The following is a 6000-nucleotide window of genomic DNA, read 5'->3' on the forward strand; positions in this document are numbered from 1 at the left end:
TAGGCGTCTTCTGAGATTGCGATTCCACTTTTGTCTCTTTAAACGCTTTTCCATACTAGCTTTGGCCTCCCACATATGAAGAAGGCGGCTGTCTAGTACTTCAAGTTCCGCGTTGTCGTCGAGCGTTTTAGTCGCATTCTTGGCGTCCCTGCGGAGTTCCTCCGCCCATTGTTCTATGTTTGTGATTTCTGCCTTTCTCCCGTCCTGGTTACGAGCGTCGCGGAAAGCGTCCCATTCGATAATATGCGGGGAGCGCGTTTGGCGCTTGGCAGGGCCAACGTCAGTTTCCGTGACAAGTATGTAATGGTCACTGCCTAGGTTTAGCAAGGAGTTGGACCAATTAGCTGTACCCGCATTCTTCACCAGGGTGAGGTCTGGGGACGTGTCAGCGCACACGCTGTTACCCATTCTTGTGGGGGTAAGAGGATCCGTGAGCAGGGTGAAGCCCATTTGCTGTATGTCTAGCCATAGCTCTCTCCCCTTCGTACAGGGCCGCGGGTAGCCCCACGCAGGGTGGTGGGCATTGAAGTCACCTAGAATAACCAGTGCGTGCTTGTTGCTTATACGCATCACTTTCCTGAAGAGGGAGTCGAATTTAACTTTCTTTTGACGTGGAGTGCTATAAATATTCAGAATGAAAAGACTGCGTTGAGTCTTTGTAGCCGGAATAAGTTCGACGAGGACGTGCTCTATGTGGCGGATGCCCGTGTCATGTTCAATGGCCGTAATGTTCCTTCTAACGAATGTGGTAACATTAGGTTTGTCGCCTGTGGCGTTAAAAGCTTGATAACCAATTAATTTTGACGCGCCTCCAGTCTCCTGGAGGGCGATAACCTCTGGGTGGACCTTCAGAGACGCAAGGAGCTGCTGGAGGATCGGCCTTTTCCGCCGATACCCCCGGCAGTTCCATTGCCACAGCAAGTAGTTGTTATTCTTTGTGTATATGACCATGTTGAATTTGCTGAATGGTATGTTCCACAGTTTGCTGCCATATATTGATGGCTAAGAGCTCATTCCTGTGTCCTTGTGTTACGTCTGTGAGTCCCTGTATTGCGGAGAGAATCGACTGAATTTGGTTTTGCATGTTCGTTTCCAATGCCTGAAATTGCGCTTGTATTTTGGTATCCAGGGCCTGAATCTGGGTCTGAATGTTGGTCTCCAGTTTATGGCAGACTTCCTCCAGCGTAAGTTCGGGTTGTGCGCCCTCCAACGATTTTCTCTTGCTGGGTGATGGTAGGGATTTCTCCACCACCATCGTACTCTCCTGGGTATTATGTGGAGGTTTTTCGGCTTCCTGTCGTTTCCTATCTATCTGGATCTTAAGCGTCAGCTGCTTCCTAAGTTCCGCGTTTTCATTTTGAAGGGCCGTAACCGCCCCGGTTAATTTTTCCACCATGCGTTTAAGTTGTAAGATGTCCTCAGACCCACCGGGTGGATGAGTATGGGAGACCTTATCTACAAAGCTCACCCTCTTGTGGTCATCCGGCACGTTGGTCTTGTCCGTGGGCGGCGTTGACCCTTGCTGATGACACTCAGAGCGTCCCTCGATTTTGGGCCGGGCTCCGATGTTCCATTTGTTGCCAGTGTTGTCCCGCCCCCTGGAAGCGGAGCGCTTGCGAGAGCTGGAGTGGCCCCTGGAGCTGGAACGACCCCGGGAGCCGGAACGACCCCGGGAACTGGAACGACCCTGGGAGCTGGAAGGGCCCTTGCAGCTGAGGCGGTCCCGGGAACCCGAGCGACCTCGGGAGTTGGAGCGTCCCGTGGACTGGCAGTGACCACCAGAGCCTGTCCCCGACACCAGGCGCGGGAAGGAGTCCTGTCGCATGTGAAATCCCCCTTCTGCCCTGGTTCTTGGTCTGCTCTGTCGTCCAGATGCGTTGTTCTCGCTGTCTGTTGTTGCCTTGCTCTCATTGTCTTGCGTTCGTTCCTTCCACTGTCGCTTCTTAATTATGTGCGGGGTTCTGTACAGTTCCCGGCACTTCCTGTCTCCGAGTATGTGCCCTTTCCCACATAGGGCACACTTTGGGTCACAAGTATGTTCCCGAGGGGGGTTGCTCATACCACATCCTCGGCACTTAATGTTGTCTGGGTTCGGGCATACGTCGGCTCGATGTCCGAGTTGGCCACATGTCACACAGACCTCATATTTTTTCTTGTAGAGATGGCAGCGTAGCGGCATACCTCCATAATAAATCCAGTGCGGCACTGTCTCATCTTCAAAGAGTAACAACACGCTGCGAGACTCACGCCCAAGTCTCCTGACTCCCATCACCCCCGGGTTACGCGAGCACTTCAACATATCTTGAATGAATTCCACGGTGTGCGAGACCGGAATTCCATGTATAACTCCTTTCCCACAGCCGTCAGGAGTAGCCAGGTAGACGAACGCGTCAACGCGTCCCTTTGGCGTTGGAATGGAGCCGATTTTCAGGTACCTTTGCATCCTCTCCTGGCTGTCAGTGCCTATGAGAATCGAGTTTTGCTTGTGGTTGACGAGCACGACATCTTCCTTAACGTCCGCCGGTTTAAAACCTGCCGCTATCTTCACCGCGTCCGCCACTGTTGCGTCAGTGCGTTCCATGATCAGTTTGAGACCCCCTTTCGGTCTGAGCACTATTTTATGAAGCTCGGGGGAGAGGCGCGTCTGCTGCGTGCCAACAGATTGCCTCGCCAGCTTCCTTCCCTCTCTCTTTATCGCCATTATGTGCGCTGAAGCTTTGTCTTGCCTCCCATCTCGGGTCGGGTCGCCAGCTTGCTCTCCCTCCCCTGTCTTCGAGAGGGCCTTGGCTTTGGAATAATTAACCTTAAACCAACCTACTTGAGAGTGGAGCTCTTCAGGCTGGATACTCTCTCCTTCCACAGTTACTTCCATGCGAGACATGGCGCAGCTGAGTTACACCGCGACAAGCCAGCCTGTGCGTCCGCTCGGCGGGCGGCTCGAAGAGCCGCTCACCAGGTTAGGCTTAGCAGCCTGGCCGGGTGGCGTGAGTCCAAAAGTCTGTAGAAATTGCAAAAGAGGGCTGCACTTGCCGAAAGAGTGGTATCCCGGTGGTCGCGAAGACTTCCGGCGTTGAAATAGCTCAGTAGTTTGCGAGCACAAACGACAAAACCGACGAAAACATCGAAAATTTGCGGAGCGCACGTAGCATGCGTCCACTCTCCTCGACGCCGGCGTCCGCTCCTCATGAACATAGAGAGGACACTAGGAGCCCGGACCCCGTAGAGCATTTGTTAGAAGTCCGACTTATTTTTGAAAATGTGGCGGAGAGTTTGAAGGATGCTTCACTCCCGCCACCGGTTGGCCCGGTATCGCACTACCTCCGGGATCGGCCTTGTCTTTAGCGCGTCTTTATTATCCTGTCTTTCTATCCCATCTTTCAACTCTCCTACTATCTGCACGTGGTAGCGATTGTGGCTCGGCTTGAGCCAGTGAGCAGGCCTGTGCACTTTCCTTTTCTTTTCTTTCTTTCTTCCTGGCAACAACAACAGACAGACAGACAGGCACTAGGAGCGGCTCCGCTCATAGGGACTTCCTGGCGAGATTCGTTCAGTAATTTTCTCGCTTTTCAGTGGCCGAAGAAGTAATTCACAATATTGTCACGAAGTGGTGATTGCAGTACGGAAAGCAGAAAGGCTGCGAAAATGGTGTCTAAACGAAACTTTTTATTTGGCCTAACTTGCGCCCACAATGGACAGAATCAATTGGTGGCGGCCTAGCAACAAGAATGCTCGGCGGTCGTCCAACAGAATGCCCGCCGCTGTCAGCCGCGCTCAATTTAAGAGGGCTAACCAGCTACGAGGCAACTCAGATTTGTAAGTTTTCTGTCCATAGATGGCAGCACTTAGGTACCAGAAAAAGGAGGGAACTTCTATTACCCCTCCAGGTGTGTAAAATCTACCGCGACATTTCCTCGACCGCGACTGGCAAGTATTAGTTCTTCCGCGAACAAAAAGTAGGGCCGAGAACTTTCTGTGTATATCCTTCCAAAGCAGGGAGACCGAAGCACAAAAGAATAACCCGTCTCAAGGGGTGGTGGTCACAGAATGGACCTTTTTCCAGTAACCCACCACTCAGCTGCCACAAGGAAAAGTACGTTTTCCGGTTTGGGTCCCCCTAATCTCCCTGCCATCTTTTCTGCGAAAATACATTTACAATGATAGGGTGGGTTGGTTTAGCCTAGCCAGAACAGATGAGTGTGAGTCATCTTTTGACACACCTTGCGAACACCTCCCCTTCCGCACTTTGGCCGGCTATTCCGTATTCCGCGTATTCTTCCGTCGCCACACGCAATACAAGCCTAGTGACCGTGTACAAGTGTGGACGTCGATTCGACGACGCGGCCTCTGTGAAAAGCTTTTTGCGCTCTAATTGTTTACACTGCCAGTGTTTATTTTGCATTGTCTTTGCTGCTGTTGGCCTTACTTTTCGTCTAAGCATCCTGCCGATGCTTCTTTGACAAAAGAAGTGCCGCGAAACCATTCTACTACTTGTTTGTTCGAGTTCAAAACCGTTGGCGCGCAGGAATATCGCTGTTATGCGAGATGCGATCAGCTTTATCTCTAAGGAATGCAGTCAGGCGCAACTATTTCGATATCATTCTGGGTTCTTGTATTTGTTTTTAGCGCCATATCTTGAAGGTTCCTCTTCGATGACCACCGAGCACGTTTCTTGCTATCGGCATCGCCGAATTCTTTAGTTTATTTATGAGCGATAGTCACTTCAGTAAATTAATTACTGCTGAAATACTTCGTTTCATGTCTCCTTCACTGATTATAATTTCACCAACGCAACAAATCAGACTTGGGTGAAAGTGTGAGATGTGTGGTTTGCAAAAGCACTGAGATCGTCGTGTTGCTATTCGTGGTGACTTTGAACGCGAATTTCGTCATTGCACAAGCGGCTACCAACTGTTCTGGACAAAGTTGCTAGCAGTGGTTTATTGTTAAAAATAATAAAAATTGCAATTTAATAGAAGATGGCCACCGCCGCTACACCGACCACGTGTGCTCTTTCTGAACTCAAAAACGGCAGCGCACCTGAATTGTCATGATGTCAGGGGTTTGAAAGCGAAAATTCCACACCTACTATGGTTTCCGAAAAAGTCTCATTATGAGCTCTGCTTTTTTATGTTCTTTATATATTTTATATAATATATATACTTTTATGTAATATATATTTTATGTATGTATTATTATAGCGCTTTTTCCAAGCATTTTTTTAATTGAAATGTGCGACTTTTGGAAGCGTAGTGCAGGAGGTGCGACTAGGTGTGGCGCACACCGAGGCGTATCTAATTGGGAGAAAAAAGACGGTTGGGGAACGCTTGACGCATGCCTCGCCGCGGTGGCTCAGTGGTTAGGGCGCTCGACTACTGATCCGGAGTTCCCGGGTTCGAACCCGACCGCGGCGGCTGCGTTTTTATGGAGGAAAAACGCTAAGGCGCCCGTGTGCTGTGCGATGTCAGTGCACGTTAAAGATCCCCTGGTGGTCGAAATTATTCCGGAGCCCTCCACTACGGCACCTCTTCTTCCTTTCTTCTTTCACTCCCCCCTTTATCCCTTCCCTTACGGCGCGGTTCAGGTGTCCAACGATATATTAGGCAGATACAGCGCCATTTCCTTTCCCCAAAAAACCAATTAATTAATTAATTAACGCTTGACGCATGCGAAACCGGTTCAGGAGCAAAACAGGATGATTTTGCCAGCCAGGCCATAACCGTTTGGCATCACGTTATTTACACCGCAGAGATATCTATTCTGGGATAAGGGGCCCGGAAATCCGCGAGCTCCTTTCTGCAGATAAGGTGCAACCATGCTTACCCGCGTAGAGTGGACAGCACCTGCACTGATAACGCGAACATTCTGGCAGAGATATGCCTTGTTGGGAGGAGAATTGGGGAAAGCGAGCGACGCTCGACCAAGGATTCGTTAGAGAACCGATGTTTCGATGCCGATCCGACACATTCTGGTTTCACTAGCTTCGAGCCAAAGCCGAACGTT

The 6000-nt window shown here is 50.5% G+C and overlaps 1 protein-coding gene across 1 annotated transcript in view; it reads left to right on the forward strand.

Annotated features, from left to right (window-relative positions):
• Positions 1-6000, forward strand: part of LOC144105552 (uncharacterized) — a 64206-nt gene that overhangs the window by 36070 nt on the left and 22136 nt on the right. The window lies entirely within an intron of this gene.

Source organism: Amblyomma americanum, chromosome 9, assembly GCF_052857255.1.
Source record: "Amblyomma americanum isolate KBUSLIRL-KWMA chromosome 9, ASM5285725v1, whole genome shotgun sequence".
In the NCBI taxonomy this organism is placed as follows: domain Eukaryota; kingdom Metazoa; phylum Arthropoda; class Arachnida; order Ixodida; family Ixodidae; genus Amblyomma; species Amblyomma americanum.